The 22648-nt window shown below is 42.5% G+C and overlaps 1 long non-coding RNA gene across 1 annotated transcript in view; it reads right to left on the bottom strand.

Annotated features, from left to right (window-relative positions):
- LOC128647170 (uncharacterized) overlaps positions 1–21674 on the bottom strand; it is an 82545-nt gene extending 60871 nt beyond the window's left edge. The window contains exon 1 of the long non-coding RNA XR_008400361.1: positions 21628–21674. This is a non-coding gene — a long non-coding RNA (uncharacterized LOC128647170). The remainder of the gene's footprint in view (positions 1–21627) is intronic.
- Positions 21675–22648: the final 974 nt, after the last annotated feature.

Raw genomic sequence — 22648 nt, forward strand, 5'->3', positions numbered from 1 at the left:
AGTGACTACCTTAGGTAAGAACCCAGGTTTAGTACGTAGAACTACCTTGTCTGAGTGAAAGATCAGATAAGGAGAATCACAATGTAGGGCTGATAACTCAGAGACTCTTCGAGCCGAGGAAATAGCCATTAAAAATAGAACTTTCCAAGATAACAATTTTATATCAATGGAATGAAGGGGTTCAAACGGAACACCCTGTAAAACGTTAAGAACTAAGTTTAAACTCCATGGCGGAGCAACAGCTTTAAACACAGGCTTGATCCTAGTTAAAGCCTGACAAAAGGCCTGGACGTCTGGATTTTCTGACAGACGCCTGTGTAACAAGATGGACAGAGCTGAAATCTGTCCCTTTAATGAACTAGCTGATAAACCCTTTTCTAAACCTTCTTGTAGAAAGGACAATATCCTAGGGATCCTAACCTTACTCCAGGAGTAACGTTTGGATTCGCACCAGTATAGGTATTTACGCCATATTTTATGGTAAATCTTTCTGGTAACAGGCTTCCTAGCCTGTATCAGGGTATCAATAACCGACTCAGAAAAACCACGTTTTGATAAAATCAAGCGTTCAATTTCCAAGCAGTCAGTTTCAGAGAAGTTAGATTTTGATGTTTGAATGGACCCTGTATCAGAAGGTCCTGTCTTAGAGGTAGAGACCAAGGCGGACAGGATGACATGTCCACTAGATCTGCATACCAAGTCCTGCGTGGCCATGCAGGCGCTATTAGAATCACTGATGCTCTCTCCTGTTTGATTTTGGCAATCAATCGAGGAAGCAGCGGGAAGGGTGGAAACACATAAGCCATCCCGAAGTTCCAAGGTGCTGTCAAAGCATCTATCAGAACCGCTCCCGGATCCCTGGATCTGGACCCGTAGTGAGGAAGTTTGGCGTTCTGGCGAGACGCCATGAGATCTATCTCTGGTTTGCCCCAACGTCGAAGTATTTGGGCAAAGACCTCCGGATGAAGTTCCCACTCTCCCGGATGAAAAGTCTGGCGACTCAAGAAATCCGCCTCCCAGTTCTCCACTCCCGGGATGTGGATTGCTGACAGGTGGCAAGAGTGAGACTCTGCCCAGCGAATTATCTTTGATACTTCCATCATTGCTAGGGAGCTTCTTGTCCCTCCCTGATGGTTGATGTAAGCTACAGTCGTGATATTGTCCGACTGAAACCTGATGAACCCCCGAGTTGTTAATTGGGGCCAAGCCAGAAGGGCATTGAGAACTGCTCTCAATTCCAGAATGTTTATTGGAAGGAGACTCTCCTCCTGATTCCATAATCCCTGAGCCTTCAGAGAATTCCAGACAGCGCCCCAACCTAGTAGGCTGGCGTCTGTTGTTACAATTGTCCAGTCTGGCCTGCTGAATGGCATCCCCCTGGACAGGTGTGGCCGATAAAGCCACCATAGAAGAGAATTTCTGGTCTCTTGATTCAGATTCAGAGTAGGGGACAAATCTGAGTAATCCCCATTCCACTGACTTAGCATGCACAATTGCAGCGGTCTGAGGTGTAGGCGTGCAAAAGGTACTATGTCCATTGCCGCTACCATTAAGCCGATCACCTCCATGCATTGAGCTACTGACGGGTGTTGAATGGAATGAAGGACACGGCATGCATCTTGAAGCTTTGTTAACCTGTCTTCTGTCAGGTAAATCTTCATTTCTACAGAATCTATAAGAGTCCCCAAGAATGGAACTCTTGTGAGAGGAAAAAGAGAACTCTTCTTTTCGTTCACTTTCCATCCATGCGACCTTAGAAATGCCAGAACTAACTCTGTATGAGACTTGGCAGTTTGAAAGCTTGAAGCTTGTATTAGAATGTCGTCTAGGTACGGAGCTACCGAAATCCCTCGCGGTCTTAGTACCGCCAGAAGGGCACCCAGAACCTTTGTGAAGATTCTTGGGGCCGTAGCCAATCCGAATGGAAGAGCTACAAACTGGTAGTGCCTGTCTAGGAAGGCAAACCGTAGATACCGGTGATGATCTTTGTGAATCGGTATGTGAAGGTAAGCATCTTTTAAATCCACTGTGGTCATGTACTGACCCTTTTGGATCATGGGTAAGATTGTCCGAATAGTTTCCATTTTGAACGATGGAACTCTTAGGAATTTGTTTAGAATCTTTAAATCTAAGATTGGCCTGAAAGTTCCCTCTTTTTTGGGAACCACAAACAGGTTTGAGTAGAACCCTTGTCCTTGTTCCGACCGCGGAACCGGATGGATCACTCCCATTAATAACAGATCTTGTACACAGCGTAGAAACGCTTCTTTCTTTATCTGGTTTGTTGACAACCTTGACAGATGAAATCTCCCTCTTGGGGGAGATAATTTGAAGTCTAGAAGGTATCCCTGAGATATGATCTCTAGCGCCCAGGGATCCTGAACATCTCTTGCCCAGGCCTGGGCGAAGAGAGAAAGTCTGCCCCCCACTAGATCCGGTCCCGGATCGGGGGCTCTCGGTTCATGCTGTCTTTGGGGCGGCAGCAGGTTTCCTGGCCTGTTTGCCCTTGTTCCAGGACTGGTTAGGCTTCCAGCCTTGCCTGTAACGAGCAACAGCTCCTTCCTGTTTTGGTGCAGTGGAGGTTGATGCTGCTCCTGTTTTGAAATTCCGAAAGGGACGAAAATTAGACTGTCTAGCCTTAGCTTTGGCTTTGTCTTGAGGTAGGGCGTGGCCCTTACCTCCTGTAATGTCAGCGATAATTTCTTTCAAACCGGGCCCAAATAAAGACTGCCCCTTGAAAGGTATATTAAGTAATTTGGACTTAGAAGTAACATCAGCTGACCAGGATTTTAGCCACAGCGCCCTACGTGCCTGTATGGCGAATCCTGAGTTCTTAGCCGTAAGTTTGGTTAAATGTACTACGGCCTCCGAAATGAATGAATTAGCTAGTTTAAGGACTCTAAGCCTGTCCATAATGTCGTCTAGCGTAGATGAACTAAGGTTCTCTTCCAGAGACTCAATCCAAAATGCTGCCGCAGCCGTAATCGGCGCGATACATGCAAGGGGTTGCAATATAAAACCTTGTTGAACAAACATTTTCTTAAGGTAACCCTCTAATTTTTTATCCATTGGATCTGAGAAAGCACAGCTATCCTCCACCGGGATAGTGGTACGCTTAGCTAAAGTAGAAACTGCTCCCTCCACCTTAGGGACCGTTTGCCATAAGTCCCGAGTGGTGGCGTCTATTGGAAACATCTTTCTAAATATTGGAGGGGGTGAGAACGGCACACCGGGTCTATCCCACTCCTTAGTAACAATTTCAGTTAATCTCTTAGGTATAGGAAAAACGTCAGTACTCGCCGGTACCGCAAAGTATTTATCCAACCTGCACAGTTTCTCTGGTATTGCAACGGTGTTACAATCATTGAGAGCTGCTAAGACCTCCCCTAGTAATACACGGAGGTTCTCCAATTTAAATTTAAAATTTGAAATATCTGAATCCAATCTGTTTGGATCAGAACCGTCACCCACAGAATGAAGCTCTCCGTCCTCATGCTCTGCAAGCTGTGACGCAGTATCAGACATGGCCCTAGTATTGTCAGCGCACTCTGTTCTCACCCCAGAGTGATCACGCTTGCCTCTTAGTTCTGGTAATTTAGACAAAACTTCAGTCATAACAGTAGCCATATCATGTAATGTTATCTGTAATGGCCGCCCAGATGTATTAGGCGCCAAAATATCACGCACCTCCCGGGCGGGAGATGCAGGTACTGCCGCGTGAGGCGAGTTAGTCGGCATAACTCTCCCCTCGCAGTTTGGTGAAATTTGTTCACATTGTACAGATTGACTTTTATTTAAAGTAGCATCAATACAGTTAGTACATAAATTTCTATTGGGCTCCACCTTGGCATTGGAACAAATGACACAGATATCTTCCTCTGAGTCAGACATGTTTAACACACTAGCAATAACTAGCAACCTGGTTATAATCTTTTTTAGCAAAAACGTACTGTGCCTCAAAGAGGTACTAAACGATTAAATGACAGTTGAGATAATGAACTGAAAAACAGTTATAGCATCAAACTTTAAAACAACACAACTTTTAGCAAAGGTTTGTTCCCATTAGTAAAATAACAATAATTAAATTTGACATAAAAATTACAGAGCAACGTTTTTATTCACAGTCAATATGAAATTCTCACAGCTCTGCTGAGAGAATATACCTCCCTCCAAAGAAGTTTGAAGACCCCCTGAGATCTGTCAGAGATGAACCGGATCATGCAGGAAATATAAGAGTAGCTGACTGGAAATTTTTGATGCGTAGCAAAGAGCGCCAAAAACGGCCCCTCCCTCTCATACACAGCAGTGAAGAGAAACGAAACTGTCACAATTAAAAGCAAACAACTGCCAAGTGGAAATTAATGCCCAAATATTTATTCACTCAGTACCTCAGCAATGTAAACGATTCTACATTCCAGCAAAAACGTTTAACATGATAAATACTTATTAAAAGGATTAGAGACCTTTAACAGAGTAGTTCCGGTGAAATACCATCCCCAGAATACTGAAGTGTATACATACATGTCATTATAACGGTATGGCAGGATTTTCTCATCAATTCCATTCAGAAAATAAAAACTGCTACATACCTCAATGCAGATTCAACTGCCCGCTGTCCCCTGATCTGAAGCTTTTACCTCCCTCAGATGGCCGAGAACAGCAATATGATCTTAACGACTCCGGTTAAAATCATAGTAAAAAAACTCTGGTAGATTCTTCTTCAAACTCTGCCAGAGAAGTAATAACACGCTCCGGTGCTATTGTAAAATAACAAACTTTTGATTGAAGTCATAAAAACTAAGTATAATCACCATAGTCCTCTCACACATCCTATCTAGTCGTTGGGTGCAAGAGAATGACTGGGACTGACGTAGAGGGGAGGAGCTATATGCAGCTCTGCTGGGTGAATCCTCTTGCATTTCCTGTTGGGGAGGAGTTATATCCCAGAAGTAATGATGACCCGTGGACTGATCACACATAACAGAAGAAAAAAAAAGTATCATTGCTCAATGCAATTCTCTTGTTATTTTGAGATATATATATATATATATATATATATATATATATGCACTCTTCTTTGTGTATATATATATATATATATATATATATATATATATATATATATATATATATATGCACACTTCTTTGTGTATATATATATATATATATATATATATGCACTCTTCTTTGTGTGTGTATATATATATATATATATATATATATATATATATATATATATATATATATATATATATATATATATATATATATATATATATATATATATATATATATATATATATATATATATATATAATCTCAAGCACTCCAGATAACAAGTCACAAATGCCTGGGGTGCAACAGAGATAAATGTAGAAGCAAAGAAGAGTGCACTCACCAGGACTTTTTAAAGATTTATTCCAAATATGTGAATGTTTTCGGGGGTTTAGCCCCTTCCTCAGACATACAAAATACCAATGTGCAAAAAACCCACACCAGACACCCTTAAGTTAGATAGGCCAGCCAATCACACGCTCTCCAGGGTAAGGTGCCACCCACATAGAGACAACACCCACCCTAGCAACGAGTGTTAATGGCCCAAGTGTAAACAAGTAAAGTACATACAATATGAAATACAGCAGGATTGCAGGATCAATAAAAGAAAGATCAAGTTGCATGGTTAAACGCATATAAACATATCTCATCATATATAAAGTATCGTAGGCATGTCTTGAGAAAACAAATAACAGACAAGCAAGCAGAGTACATCATCAATTAGACATAAAACTTATAAATTGCTTATATATTGCAGTTAGCACAGAAGACAAAGTCCCTATGTATATATATTTTAGCGCAAGAAACACATATATAAATAATGTAAAAATGAAGCGCAAAATGTCAGCCTAGCTCATCATAGTCCAACACAAAAGCCATACAGTTAAAAGGTTAATGTTATAGCAACTAAAACGTACCCAAAGGCAGACCGCCTCTCCTATGTGTTTGTTAGATACTGACAGGGGATCGATGGTGTGTTAAAGACCGGGAAGGGAGCGTTTAGATTCAAATTGCAACTAACAGGCACGTTGTCATAGCAACGTAAAACATACCAAAGCCCGCAATACAACAGATGTGGAGTACAATCTGGGTTAAAACTGGGTTATACAAGCAACACAGGGTTAGAAGAAACCTCCGTGGGGGGCAATGTATCTAGAGCTCAAACCACCACCTAATAACCAAATCGCAGGCGAATGAGAGTCCATCCCGTTTTGGGCAAAGTACTAGAGAAGTGACAGGTGCTACTGCAAACACGATACTAGTGTTTAGTCTTTACCATAGCAGTAGAGGGATAAAACCTTAGAGCACACGGTCTGTATAAAGAAAGTCTGGCGTAATTAGGGGATGCTAATCATGTAACAATTAGTCACTATACGTAACCTCATAAAGTGATTGCTAGGTTAGGGTTAACAGGGCGGAGTGTATCGATATAGGTGCAGAATAGCCAGGGGGTAATTGCAACGGAAATTCTCGGTCCCAAACATATAAACTATTATTAACTATATAAACCACATAAACTCCCTACAGTGTGTGTATAAATGAAAACTAGCTATAAGACTAGAGCTAATACATTACAAACCAGCAGGAGCATGAAACTAACATGAATAAACCCAAAATCCATTTCTTTTGGGTTCATTCATGTTAGTTTCATGCTCCTGCTGGTTTGTAATGTATTAGCTCTAGTCTTATAGCTAGTTTTCATTTATACACACACTGTAGGGAGATATATATATATATACACACACACACACACACATAACGTATAAAAAAAAGCTTTTTATTTTAATTCTGGCAGACTTTCTGCCAGTATTTAAGATGGCGGCGACAATTGTGAGGTAGGGGAGGGAAGAGAGCTATTTGAGGGGGGTCAAAGAGGAATCAGGGGGTGGGATATGTCAGGTGGGAGGCTGATCTCTACACTAAAGCTAAAATTAACCCTACAAGCTACTTAATTAACCCCTTAACTGCTGGGCATAATACAAGTGTGGTGTGCAGCGGCATTTAGCAGCCTTCTAATTACCAAAAAGCAATGCCAAAGCCATATAAGTCTGCTATTTCTGAACAAAGGGGATCCCAGAGAAGCATTTACAACCATTTGTGCCATAAATGCGCAAGCTGTTTGTAAATAATTTCAGTGAGAAACCCAAAGTTAGTGAAAAAGGGAACATTTTTTTTTATTTGATCGCATTTGGAGGTGAAATGGTGGCATGAAATATACCAAAAGGGGGCCTAGATAAATACTTTGGGTTGTCTACTACACTACAGCTAAAATTAACCCTACAAGCTCTCTAATTAACCCCTTCACTGCTGGGCATAATATGAATGTGTGGTGCGCAGCGGCATTTAGCTGCCTTCTAATTACCAAAAAGTAATGCCAAAGCCATATATGTCTGCTATTTCTGAACTAAGGGGATCCCAAAGAAGCATTAACAACCATGTGTGCCATAATTGCACAAGCCGTTTGTAAATAATTTTAGTGAGAAACCTAAAGTTTGTGAAAAAGTGAACATTTTTTTTAATTTAATCGCATTTGGAGGTGAAATTGTGGCATGAAATATACCAAAATGGGCTTAGATCAATACTTTGGGTTATCTACTAAAAAAATATATATACATGTGACGGGATATTCAGGGATTCCTGCCAGATATCAGTGTTACATTGTAACTATTGCTAATTTTGGAGAAAAAAAATAGTTTGGAAATAGCAAAATGCTACTTGTACTTATTGCCCTATAACTTACAAAAAAAGCAAAGAACATGTAAACATTGGGTATTTCTAAACTCAGGACAAAATTTAGAAACTATTTAGCATTGGTGTTTTTTGGTGGTTGTTGATGTGTAACAGATTTTGGGGTTCAAAGTTAGAAAAAGTGTTTTTTTTTCCATTTTTTTCATCATATTTTATAATTATTTTAAAGTAAATTATAAGATATGATGAAAATAATGGTATCTTTAGAAAGTCAATTTAATGGCAAGAAAAATGGTATATAATATGTGTGGGTAAAGTAAATTAATAAAAGGAAAATTACAGCTAAACAAACACAGCAGAAATGTAAAAATAGCCTTGGTCCCAAATGGTAAGAAACTTGAAGTGTTGTGGTCACTAAGGGGTTAAGTAATAAACAGAGGTGTTCAAGTTTAAATCTAAAATTAACCTCCTCTGACACAACTGGACTGTCCAAAGCAGAGTCAGAATCAGAGATCTCACCTTCAGAGGCTGCTGAGGTATGGTCATTATCAGATATCTGAGATAAACTGACTAACGCAGTCTTGGTGTGACGAGATTTCCACATCAGAGAAAACATGTTTAGTCTTTCTCTTCCTCTTGCCTGTCATAGGTAAAGAGCTCCTCGCAGCAGAAACGACCAATTGAAGCTGTGCTGCAAAGTCTCCTGGTAAAAATGTTCCCCCCAGAAAAAGACTGAGCTGAGCCGCAGGGCACTGCCGGTGCAACTACTAGGGACGGGGACCGAGGAGAAAGTTGAGGCTTTTCAAGGGCCACAGAGTCCTGAGAGATAGATGGCTCTGAAGGGTTAACTTTCTTTTATAAAAAAACTGACAACGACCTAGTTTTTTTTAGATCTTGATTGCAACATGCTAGATAAACAAAATGAGCATAATGGACATTTGTCTCTATGAGGCAAGGGAATAGAATTTTTATCCGAATTTATTCTGATCCTTCAGAAAGGAAAACGGTCCCCATAGTAAATAATGGAACAAATGCCCAAACTTATATAAACAATTATAAATAATTTGTAAGTCAATCTACAGACTTTGGCTGCTCACCGTTCTAGATTTAGTAAAGAAAAGATGGCACCTGCTATACTACCCAGCCGAGAAGCTGACAGGTCTGTTAGCACTGAAGTGGTGCAAGGCTAAAGCGGCGCATGGAAAAAAACCCTACTTTTTTTAAACTACGTCACAGGGGGCAGAAACAGTGCCATTACAACACTGTCTGCACGTAAAAGTAAAAAAAGACAGCGGCGCTCCGTATCTTCCCCTATGTGATAATAACCCACATAGCAAATATATACGTGGGAAACAAACCGGTCACTATCGGAATTAAACATGTTACATAACGACTCATCTATCTGCTCACAGCAAATAAAAAGGAAATTTATACTTACCTGTTAAATTTATTTCTTTTACGATATGACGAGTCCACGGATTACATCCTTACTTGTGGGATATCACCTCCTGGTCAGCAGGAAGTGGCAAAGAGCTCCACAGCAGAGCTGCATATATAGCCCCTCCCCCTCCAGTCATTCGACCGAAGTTAGGAAGAGAAAGGGAAAGGCAAAGGAGCAGAGGTGACTGAAGTTTAATAAAAATAAAAATAAAAACCTGACTTCAGAAAAAATAACAGGGTGGGCCGTGGACTCGTCATATCTTAAAAGAAATAAATTTATCAGGTAAGCATAAATTTCCTTTTCTTTTACAAGATATGACGAGTGCACAGATTTCATCCTTACTTGTGGGATACAATACCAAAGCTATAGTACACGGATGAAAAGGGAGGGACAAGACAGGGAACCTTAACTGAAGGCACCACTGCTTGAAGAACCTCTCCCCCAAAAACAGCCTCAGAAGAAGCAAATGTATCAAATTTGGAAAAAGTATGAAGAGACGACCAAGTAGCAGCCTTGCAAATCTGTTTAACAGAAGCATCATTTTTAAATGCCCATGAAAAAGCCACAGCCCTAGTAGAATGAGTCTTAATTCGTTCAGGAGGTTGCTGTCCAGCAGTCTCATATGCCAAACGGATGATACTCTTCAGCCAAAAAGAAAGAGGTAGCCGTAACTTTCTGACCCCTACGTTTCCCAGCAAAAACCACAAAGAAGATGTTTGACGAAAATCCTTAGTTGCCTGCAAATAAAATTTTAAGGCGCAAACTACATCCAGGTTATGTAGCAGACGCTCCTTCTTAGAAGAAGGGTTAGGACATAATGAAGGAACCACAATCTCCTGATTAATATTCTTGTTAGAAACAACCTTAGGAAGAAAACCTAGTTTGGTACGTAAAACCACCTTATAACACCACCTTATCAGCATGGAAAATAAGATAAGATGGATCACATTGTAAGGCCGAAAGCTCCGAAACTCTGCGAGCGGAAGAAATAGCAACCAAAATAAAACTTTCCAAGATAATAACTTAATATCTATGGAATGCATGGGTTCAAACGGAACCCCTTGAAGAACCTTAAGAACTAAATTCAAACTCCACGGAGGAGCAATAGGTCTAAACACAGGTCTGATTCTAGTCAGAGCCTGACAAAAAAGACTGAACATCTGGAACGTCTGCCAGACGTTTATGTAGCAAAATTAATAAGGCAGAAATCTGTGCCTTTAAGGAACTTGCTGACAACCCTTTCTCCAAACCTTCTTGGAGAAATGCTAAAATTCTGGGAATTCTAACTCTACTCCAAGAGTAGTTCTTGGATTCGCACCAATAGAGATATTTACGCCATATCTTATGGTAAATCTTTCTAGTAACAGGCTTACGTGCCTGAATCAATGACCGAATCAGAGAACCCTCGCTTAGATAAAATCAAGCGTTCAATCTCCAAGCAGTCAGCTGCAGAGAAACTAAGTTCGGATGATGGAAGGGTCCCTGAATGAGAAGGTCCTGCCTCAATGGAAGTTTCCACGGAGGCAGAGGACATGTCCACCAGATCGGCATACCAAGTCCTGCGAGGCCACGCAGGAGCGATGAGAATCACTGATGCCCTCTCCTGTTTGATCCAAGCAATCACCCGGGAAAGAAGAGCAAACGGCAGGAACACATAGGCTAGGTTAAACGACCAAGGCACTGCCAAGGCATCTATCAGTTCGGCCTGAGGGTCCCTGGACCTGGATCCGTACCTTGGAAGCTTGGCATTCTGTCGAGATGCCATCAGATCCAATTCCGGTTTGCCCCACCTGAGAATAAGGGTAGCAAAAACCTCTGCTGAAAAAATCTGCTTCCCAGTTGTCCACTCCTGGGTGTCTGGGTTTTCTCCCTGTTGTGTTTGCCATGTGCTGCTGGCAGCCATTTTACTCACCTCTCTTCCTGACTATGGTGCATTGTGGGGGATGCTGCTCATTTACTGCACTTCCTTTTATGGCCAGACTGGTGTGCATCATCCATGTGAGACAGGATGCAGTCTCAGAATTGATATCATCACTTATTATTTAAAGGGCCTCTGTTCAGTATGCTTTGCCTTTGCGTTGTCTCAGACCTGTTTGTGAGAGTTCCTGTGTATTACCTTGCTGCCTGACGTCCTTCCTGGTTACTGATCTCTGGCTTGTTCCTGACTCTGCTGTTTCCTTGTTCCTGATTCCGGCTCGTCTGACTATTCGCTTTGACTCCTGACTCGGCTCGTCTGACTACCAGCTCTGGTTTTGACTCTTGGCTTGTTATTTGACTTGTGGACTTTTTATTATTTTTTACTATTAATAAAGGTGTGATTATTTTTGCACTTCTCGTCTCAGTCTGATTCCTGGCACCCTGACATTACGCAAGGGCCATGAATCCTGATGGTGCTAATAATGCACCTTTACCTGCCATAATTTCCAGGATGGATGAACAGGATCACCGCTTGGATCAATTTGCACTAGCCCTGCAAACCCTGCTGACTCGCACTGCACATTTGGACCAAAGTGTCCCGCAAGTTATGGCTGCTCCTGTTTCCGCTGCTGCACCTATGCCTACCAGGAGCATGTCCGGATCTGCACATCTACCTCAGCGATATGGAGGCGATCCTATTCAGTGCAGAGGGTTTTTGAACCAGGTGGGCATTTACTTTGAGATGTTACCTCAGGCGTTTCCCTCTGAAAGAGCTAAGGTGGGATTTCTCATCTCGTTACTCTCTGACACAGCTCTTGCCTGGGCTAATCCCTTGTGGGAGACTAAAAAACCTGTGATTTCAAATTACCCTGAATTTGTGGCCTCCTTTCGAAGGGTATTTGATGTTCCGGCTCGCTCCTCCTCTGCTGCTAAACGACTCATGTCCATTCAGCAAGGTACAAGATCTGTTGCTCAGTATGCTATTGAGTTCCGTACGCTTGCCGCAGAGGTAGGTTGGAATAATGAAGCCCTTGTTGCCGCCTTCTTTCATGGGCTCTCTGATGCGATTAAAGACGAAGTTGCTGCCAGAGATTTACCAGAGGATCTCGAGACATTGGTGTCTTTTTTTATCCTAATTGACATCAGACTCAGAGAGAGGCCCTCTTTCAAGGAGCGCTTGCGGAAGCCTCCTGTTCCATTGTCTCCTACGTGTTTGTTCCCACCCATGCCTCCCTCTCCTCCCATGCCTCCTGGTCCCGAGTCACCAGGTACTGCTGAGCCGATGCAGCTGGGATTCACGCATCTCTCCGCTGCGGAGAGAGCCTTTAGGAGGAGGGAGGGGCTCTGCCTCTATTGTGGGTTACAGGGCCACCTTTTGAAGTCTTGTCCTACACGGCCGGGAAACGCTCACACCTAAGGTCCTGTCGGGGGGCAGACCTTGGGTGGTTTATCCTCATCCCCGGAACTGCTTAAGAAGAAACCTTTAGTCACGGTTGTCCTTTCCTGGGTGGACTCCTCCATAGTCACTCAGGCACTTGTTGACTCAGGTGCTGCGGGCTATTTCATTGACAGTGCTTTTGTATCAAAGCACTCAATTCCTGTTTTGCCTCGGTCTATTCCGCTTGCTATTGAGGCCATTGGTGGCAGGCCCCTTCAGCCCACACTCGTTACTCACGAAACTGCTCCGTTGTCCATGGCTTTTGGAGCTCTCCATTTTGAAACCCTCCAGTTACAGGTGATAAACTCTGGTGCATTTTCCGGTTGTTCTGGGTTATCCCTGGCTCCAAAAGCACAATCCCAGTCTCGACTGGCGCAGGTCCGAAATTTTGTCGTGGTCCCCGAAATTTATTTCCACTTGTCTTCGGAAACCAGTTAAAGTCTTGTGCACTTCTTCGGTATCTCAATTGCCAGAGGAGTACCGAGAGTTCCTAGACGTGTTTGACAAGGTGCGTGCCGGTACGTTGCCTCCTCACCGGTCTTACGATTGTGCCACAGACCTGCAACCCGGAGCCATTCCTCCTCGGGGTCGGGTGTACCCTCTGACTGTTGCAGAGAATTGTGCTATGGAGGAGTATGTTGTTGATGCTCTGTCGCGGGGGATCATCCGCAAATCCTGCTCTCCTACAGGGGCTGGCTTCTTCTTTGTGAAGAAAAAGGGTGGCGAGTTAAGACCATGTATCGATTATAGGGGTCTTAATCGTCTTACCATTAAGAATGCTTACCCTATTTCGCTTATTACGGAACTCTTTGACCGCCTCAAGGGAGCTACGGTCTTTACTAAACTTGATTTGAGAGGAGCGTACAATCTTGTTAGGATTAAGGAGGGCCACGAATGGAAAACAGCATTTAACACCAGGAGCGGGCATTATGAGTATCTTGTAATGCCCTTTGGCCTATGTAATGCTCCTACTGTTTTTCAGGAATGTATTAATGATGTCCTATGAGATATGTTGCAACAGTGTGTTGTGGTGTACTTAGACGACATCCTCATACACTCACCCACACTTGAGGCTCATCGTTCTGATGTTACACGGGTTCTTCAGAGACTACGCGAGAACGGCCTGTTTTGTAAACTCGAGAAATGTGAGTTCCATCAGACTCAAGTAACCTTCCTAGGTTATGATATCTCCGTTGCAGGGTTCTCCATGGATCCTGACAAGTTATCTGCAGTTCTGCAGTGGCCCAGTTGGTCTTCGGTCTATTCAACGTTTTTTGGGATTCGCCAATTACTATAGAAAGTTTATTAAAAAAACTTTTCTTCCTTGGTCAAACCTATCACAGACATGACCCTTAAAAGAGAATGATCCACTCCATTGGTCACCTACTGCCATTAAGGCCTTTGATAGTCTTAAGAATGCCTTTGCTGCCGCTCCAGTTCTGGCTCATCCTAACCCTGTCCTGCCTTTCGTTCTTGAGGTCGATGCATCTGAGACTGGAGTAGGTGCCCTCTTGTCTCAACGTCCTACGCCTGACGGTTCCTTGCATCTGTGTGGTTTCTTCTCTAAGAAATTGTCTCCAGCGGAGTGCAATTATGAAATTGGCGACAGGGAATTACTGGCCATAATTTTGGCACTCAAGGAATGGAGGCATCTTCTCAAGGGTACTAGCGTGCCGGTACTCATTCTTACTGACCACAAGAATTTAACTTATCTATCTGAAGCAAAACGTTTGTCGCCCCGACAGGCCAGATCGGCGCTATTTTTTTCTCGGTTTAATTATGTGGTCTCCCACCTGCCTGGTAGTAAGAATGTTAGGGCTGATGCCCTCTCTCGACAATTTTCGCCTCTGTCCAAGGAGGAGTCTGTACCTACTCCTGTTATACCTCCTGACCATATTTTGGCTACCATACGTACTAATTTGACTTCTCCCTTGGGGGAGGATACCCTGGCTGCACAAACCAATGCACCTCCTGAGAAACCTAGTGGTAAGTGTTTTGTTCCTGAGAATCTTCAATCTAAACTTTTGCACACTTACCACTATCCTAAAGCCGCAGGTCACCCAGGCAAGAACCAAATGATTTGGTCTGTCACTCGACAATTCTGGTGGCCAGGTCTTCGTTCTGATGTTGCTGCGTATGTTGCCTCCTGCTCAGTTTGTGCACAGAATAAGACTCCTCGACGTCTTCCTGTGGGTCTTCTTCAACCTATTGCGAATGGTGAGCGTCCTTGGACACATCTTTCCATGGACTTCATTGTCGAGCTCCCTGTTTCCAATGGCAATACTGTTATCCTTATGGTGGTTGACCGTTTTTCTAAAATGTCACATTGCATTCCCTTGATGAAGCTGCCTACCGCTCAGGAGCTTGCTTCAATTTTTGCCCGGGAGGTCTTCCGTTTACATGGGTTACCCAAGGAGATAGTGTCGGACCGGGGTAGCCAGTTTGTCTCCAGATTTTGGCATTCCTTTTGTGCTCAAATGGGGATCCAGCTTTCCTTCTCCTCGGCATATCACCCTCAATCCAATGGGGCTGCGGAACGGTCTAATCAAGCTCTGGAACAGTTCCTCCGTTGCTATGTCTCAGATCACCACAATAATTGGTCTGAACTGTTACCTTGGGCAGAGTTTGCTCGTTATAGTGAACCTTCATGTGCCTTCCAATAAATTGGATCCCCGTTATGTTGGTCCTTTTCGAATACTCCAACGGGTTAATCCTGTGGCCTACGCTCTTGACCTTCCTCCTGCTATGCGGGAAGTAGAGATTCTGCTCGAGTCCACACTCCCTAAATCTAAAGGGTATTCCAGACTGCCCCCCATTCAAGGAGGCTGGCATCCGTTGTCACTATCACCCATGAAGGTCTGCGGAAGTACGTCCCTTGGGACAGATGATCCGGCGACAACCACCAAAGAAGAGAGTCTCTTGTCTCCTGATCCAGATCTATCTAAGGAGACAAATTTGCATAATCTCCATTCCACTGTCTGAGCATGCTCAGTTGTAGAGGTCTGATATGAAACCGCGTAAACGGAATGATGTCCATTGCCGCTACCATCAATCCGATTACCTCCATGCACTGAGCCACTGATGGCCGAGGAGTGACCTGAAGAGTTCGGCATGTCTCCAGAATCTTTAACATTCTGACTTCCGTCAAAAAGATTTTCATGGATATGGAATCTATTAGAGTTCCCAGAAAAGGAACCTTTGTCTGTGGAATTAGTGAAGTCTTCTCTAGATTCACCTTCCACCCATGAGTCCTTAGAAAGGACAGAACCATGTTGGTATGGGACTCTGTCAGTTGAAAAGAGGATGCCTGGATTAGAATATCATCTAGATAAGGCGCCACTGCAATGCCCTGTGGTCTGAGAACCGCTAGCAAAGACCCTAGAACTTTCGTGAAGATCCTGGGAGCCGTGGCCAGCCCGAATGGAAGAGCCATAAACTGAAAATGTTTGTCCAGGAAGGCAAACCTTAGAAACCGGTGATGATCTCTGTGGATAGGAATGTGTAGATACGCATCCTTTAAGTCCACAGTAGTCATATATTGACCCTCCTGGATCAATGGAAGAATTGTCCGAATTGTTTCCATCTTGAAGGATGGGAAATTTGTTTAGACTCTTGAGATCTAAAATGTGTCTGAACGTTCCCTCCTTTTTGGGAACCACGAAAAGATTTGAGTAAAATCCCTGTTCCTGTATTGGAACAAGACAAATTACTCCCATAGTAGAGAGGTCTTTTACACAACGTAAGAACGCCTCTCTTTATCTGGTCTACAGACAATCGTGAAAGAAGAAACCTTCCCCTTGGAAAGGAATTTTTGAACTCCAGTTGGTACCCCTGGGACACGATTTCTAGTGTCCAGGGATCCTGAACATCTCTTATCCAAGCCTGGACAAAGAGAGAAAGTCTGCCCCCTACTAGATCCGGTCCCAGACCGGGGGCCGTCCCTTCATGCTGTCTTGGGAGCAGCAGCGGGCTTTTTGGGTTGTTTACTTTTGTTCCAAGACTGACAGGCTTGGGCTGAACGAAACTCCCTTCCTGTTTAGCGGAAGAGGAGGAAGAGACACCCTTGAAATTTCGAAAGGAACGAAAATTACTCTGTCTCCTTTGTTTGGACATCTTGTCCTGAGGAAGGAGATGACCCTTACCTCCCGTAATGTCAGAGATAATCTCTTTCAATTTAGGAGGATACATCCGCAGACCAGGATTTCAAGCATAGGGCTCTGCATGCTACAATGGCCAAACCTGCATTCTTAGATGCCAACTTGGTAATCTGAAAGGCGGCGTCTGTAACAAAGGAATTGGCTAATTTAAGGGCCTTGATTCTATCCAATATTTCCTCCAAAGGAGTCTCAGTTTTAAGAGACTCTTCTAGGGCATCAAACCAAAAGGCAGCTGCAGTTGTAACTGGTACAATGCAGGCCGTTGGTTGCAACAGAAACCCTTGGTGAATAAACAGCTTCTTTAGAAGACCCTCCAACTTCTTATCCATAGGGTCCTTGAAAGCACAACTGTCCTCAATAGGAATAGTTGTACGCTTAGCTAGAGTAGAAATAGCTCCCTCCACCTTAGGAATCGTTTGCCAAACATCCCTAACGGTGTCAGGTAAAGGGTACATTTTCTTAAATATAGGGGAAGGAGAGAAAGGTAAACCTGGCCTTTCCCATTCCTTGTTAATAATTTCTGAAATTCGTTTGGGAATCGGAAAAACATCAGCATAAGTAGGAACTTCCAAATATCTGTCCATCTTACACAATTTTTCTGGAGGGACTACAATAGAGTCAGTCGTCCAGAGTTAACAAAACCTCCCGCAATAACAGGCGAAGGTGTTCAAGCTTAAATCTGAAGGACATCACGTCCGAATCAGTTTTGGGTAATTCACTACCTGAGTCAGACAGTTCTCCTTCTGATAAAATCTCCCTAACCCCCCTTCAGTCCTGGGAGGGAAGATCGGAGATTGCCATCAAGGAGTCAGAAGTCGCCTGAACTACCCGGGTCTCTATTCTACTACGTTTACCCTGTAGTACTGGCAACTTAGATAACAACTCTGTAAGGGTTGAGGACATAACTGTAGCCATATCCTGCAGAGTGAATGATGCAGACACTGACGAAGAACATGGCGTCGCTTGTGTGGGCGTTATGGGCTGAGATGCTTGGGATTGAGTTTTATCCTGAACCTCATCATCCTGAGTACAATCATAATCATCAGATAAGAAAATGTGTTCCTTACACTGTAATGCCCTAGTTATACATGAGTGACAAAGTGTATCAGGGGGTTCCACAATGGCATGTAAAACACATAATGCATGTACTATGTTCATCCATCTTAACAATGTGAAAAAAATGAGTACTCACAGAAATCTATTGTAAAAATAAATATATTGAGTACTTTGTCTTTAAGACTCAAATCACATATATGTCCGTCTTTTTTATTCTTTTTAAAATGACAAAAACCGTATCTTTGCAAAGGAGAAGTTTCTAATAAAAAACCTTCCCTTCTTACACCGTGCATTATAACTTTGAAATCATCCACAATTATAAGGCATAAACTGTTTTTAGTAATAAACACTTCGTCACCCTCGCCGCAGCTCTGCTGCGGCTCCTACCTGCACCTGTGACCGGACAATGATAACCACATACGTATGCGGAAGAACAGGCTAGAAAGCTGATCGAGCTATCACCAACTGGACTGCGCTATGAAAGAGCGCAAAATCTAGCTCTGCCCCTCGTGGGCGTAACGTTATACGCTCTATGCAAAAAACAATGACCGCTATTAACCGGAGATAATAGTATTCGTATACACTCCGGAATAAACATATCAACTGAAAATCTTGTGTCAAAAACATTGAGTACTGCCCAGCTCCATAACAATGGCCCCCACATACTCCCTAACGCTTCAAGGCACACACGCCTGAATGTCCAGAAAGTACATACACAATAGTCCCCAATTTCTCCCATTTTAATAAACTTATACAGAGAACTTGGTACCGTATGTCATGTTGCATATGTATACCAGCGCTTCTAGTTAAAAAATCACTAGAGTGTCTGGTTCTGAGTAGCACTTACATACCAATCCCCAGCATAGGAAAAATACAGTCCATCTGAGAGCTTCTTTCCCCAGAATAAAAGAACTGCACTTACCTTTATGCCGAATTTTCACAGTGTCAAGAGGTACTCCATATCCTCCTGAGGTCCTGTGAAACAGAAAAAGTCTTAGTTAAGATTGTCTAAGACTTTGTACATCACGCAGCACAATTCTGGGAGGCACAGTGGAGACAAAAATCCACCAGTTCCCACAGTCTAAAAAGACTACTTGAGGCTGCTCTGTAATAAAATAGTACACTTTGGCACCATTTAAAAACAAAAAACTCTTGATTGAAGAATCTAAACTAAACACCTCACTTTACCTCTTCCTATCACTAACACAGGCAAAGAGAATGACTGGAGGGGGAGGGAAGGGAGGGGCTATATATGCAGCTCTGCTGTGGAGCTCTTTGCCACTTCCTGCTGACCAGGAGGCGATATCCCACAAGTAAGGATGAAATCCGTGGACTCGTCATATCTTGTAAAAGAAATATGAGCTCCCTTACATGCCTAAGTCCCTTACTGATTAAAAGCTCCATCAGTAACACGTAGTACAGTGCCCTGCAGCAATTTACTGCCCTCATAATAAATATATCCCCTGATATAATGGATAATTCTTAGTCCCCAGGTTCATGAAAAGGTTTGAAGGAGACTTAATTCTCCATGTAGTGTCGTTATGGATCCCCTATAGAAGGAAAAGGCACTAACCTTAGCGCCTTTGCTGTGGGGCAAACAAAGCACTTCCAGGTCTGACAGCTTCATCCAGACATCTGACAGGAACCTGAAGTAGAAGGAAAGCAGTGTAAGCTTAACGCTGGTTGCCAGGTGGGGGTGTTAGCAAAGATTGCTAGGAGGACAGAGAAGTTTCCTGTGACATCTAGCAGCTAAAAGCTACCAATACTCTTACTAAGAGGTTTACATGGACACAGCATCAACCCCAGTCCTATCTTGAAGGGAAGCTACCCATTTAAGGACTCTATTTTCTTCAGAGCACCATCTTCATCTCCTCCTAGTTACAGAGGCAAAGAATGACTAGGGGAGTATGGGTAGTGGGAGGATACTTAAGCTCTGGCTAGGGCGTCTTTGCCTCATCCTAGTGGCCAGGTGGTGAATTTCCCCAACAGTAATAAATGGAATCATGGACTCTCCATGCCATTGGAAAGAAATAGATATTTTAGAATAGTAAAGCTTGGGAAATCTGCACTATATATTCCTTATTTATTTTGTTCCTTTTTTTTCTTAATTGTTGGCTTTTCATTTTTGAGAACCTGGAGTACACAATGCAAAGTTTTGTTTTTTTAACCATTTTCTATTACCACCTCAAAGTGTTTCATGTCCCTTTAACATACAGGGAGTGCAGAATTATTAGGCAAGTTGTATTTTTGAGGATTAATTTTATTATTGAACAACCACCATGTTCTCAATGAACCCAAAAAACTCATTAATATCAAAGCTGAATAGTTTTGGAAGTAGTTTTTAGTTTATTTTTAGTTATAGCTATTTTAGGGGGATATCTGTGTGTGCAGGTGACTATTACTGTGCATAATTATTAGGCAACTTAACAAAAAACAAATATATACCCATTTCAATTATTTATTTTTACCAGTGAAACCAATATAACATCTCAACATTCACAAATATACATTTCTGACATTCAAAAACAAAACAAAAACAAATCAGTGACCAATATAGCCACCTTTCTTTGCAAGGACACTCAAAAGCCTGCCATCCATGGATTCTGTCAGTGTTTTGATCTGTTCACCATCAACATTGCGTGCAGCAGCAACCACAGCCTCCCAGACACTGCTCAGAGAGGTGTATTGTTTTCCCTCCTTGTAAATCTCACATTTGATGATGGACCACAGGTTCTCAATGGGGTTCAGATCAGGTGAACAAGGAGGCCATGTCATTAGATTTTCTTCTTTTATACCCTTTCTTGCCAGCCACGCTGTGGAGTACTTGGACGCGTGTGATGGAGCATTGTCCTGCATGAAAATCATGTTTTTCTTGAAGGATGCAGACTTCTTCCTGTACCACTGCTTGAAGAAGGTGCCTTCCAGAAACTGGCAGTAGGACTGGGAGTTGAGCTTGACTCCATCCTCAACCCGAAAAGGCCCCACAAGCTCATCTTTGATGATACCAGCCCAGACCAGTACTCCACCTCCACCTTGCTGGCGTCTGAGTCGGACTGGAGCTCTCTGCCCTTTACCAATCCAGCCACGGGCCCATCCATCTGGCCCATCAAGACTCACTCTCATTTCATCAGTCCATAAAACCTTAGAAAAATCAGTCTTGAGATATTTCTTGGCCCAGTCTTGACGTTTCAGCTTGTGTGTCTTGTTCAGTGGTGGTCGTCTTTCAGCCTTTCTTACCTTGGCCATGTCTCTGAGTATTGCACACCTTGTGCTTTTGGGCACTCCAGTGATGTTGCAGCTCTGAAATATGGCCAAACTGGTGGCAAGTGGCATCTTGGCAGCTGCACGCTTGACTTTTCTCAGTTCATGGGCAGTTATTTTGCGCCTTGGTTTTTCCACACGCTTCTTGCGACCCTGTTGACTATTTTGAATGAAACGCTTGATTGTTCGATGATCACGCTTCAGAAGCTTTGCAATTTTAAGAGTGCTGCATCCCTCTGCAAGATATCTCACTGTTTTTGACTTTTCTGAGCCTGTCAAGTCCTTCTCTTGACCCATTTTGCCAAAGGAAATGAAGTTGCCTAATAATTATGCACACCTGATATAGGGTGTTGATGTCATTAGACCACACCCCTTCTCATTACAGAGATGCACATCACCTAATATGCTTAATTGGTAGTAGGCTTTCAAGCCTATACAGCTTGGAGTAAGACAACATGCATAAAGAGGATGATGTGGTCAAAATACTCACTTGCCTAATAATTCTGCACTCCCTGTACATTGAGATAAAGGTAATCTAAGCAAAACAGGATAGGAACAAATGATGGAGAGAGAACATACATGGAATGGTGCTGAAGTTTTATTAGTTAACTCACCTGCTTTGGTCCTCAATTTTCAAATAGGGCCTCTTCAGTGTGACTACTGGTGTTGGAAAAAAACAAGTTACTGGGCCAGCTGCAATATCTTCTTCATAGTAAGTAGCATTTTCTCTTAAAATTATAGGTGCCCAACAACATTTGGTCTGAATAAATAGGTATGAAAGTTGGAAGGCAAAGTAAAAAAAACTAATTTTGCAAGTTAGAAGCAACACTAATTTTAATAATTATTTTTATGAGACACACACCAATACAGGACATCCATGTAATACAATGAACAAAGATATTTAATTACTGAGCAATAATTATAGCATAGCTTATAGATACAGTCAGTGAAAGATGAATTATAAATAACCATTGAACAAAAAGGATTCCCAAGGCTAGTCATGCAGTAAAAACAATAAAATGTCACTAATCCATAATTAGCACTGCATGATTATTAGCAGAGGGCACATATTGTTGAGTTTATACTGGTGTGGCCTTGGTAAAAATAAAACAAATCGGTTGCTAATACAATTTAAAAAAATAATTATATCTTAAGAAACAAGTGTTTGTCTTCAAGTAAAAATTACTGAGCAGCTCAGGTAAATGCACTCATCTACTTTTTCTATAGCTTTCCAATAAGTGTAATAGCAGTTGCCAGAAGCACAAGAACAGCTGCTGAAGAAGGATCAGTTACTCGCAGAAGAAGGAAGAATAACGATTGCTACAGTACACCACGCAGACAAATCTCAGCTGTGACCAATTTGTCTACACAGGCTCTAAGTACCAGAGCACTAATAGACGTAATCACCCATAGCTCTAGGGGTGAAACAATGGTCTTGGTAAAAACATACCATAGTTAATGAAAATACTTACACACACAACAAACACATTTCTTAGTATTCAGATAACATACAGATTTTCCCCCCTTTACAAGCTTTAGTTTACAAATAGTCCTGTATGAGACAGGTTTGTAGAAAAAAAAAAGTATTGTATAATGGCAAAAGGAAAAAGAGACAAATAGCAGCGCAGGTCTTTA

This window comes from Bombina bombina, chromosome 1, assembly GCF_027579735.1.
Source record: "Bombina bombina isolate aBomBom1 chromosome 1, aBomBom1.pri, whole genome shotgun sequence".
Taxonomy (NCBI): domain Eukaryota; kingdom Metazoa; phylum Chordata; class Amphibia; order Anura; family Bombinatoridae; genus Bombina; species Bombina bombina.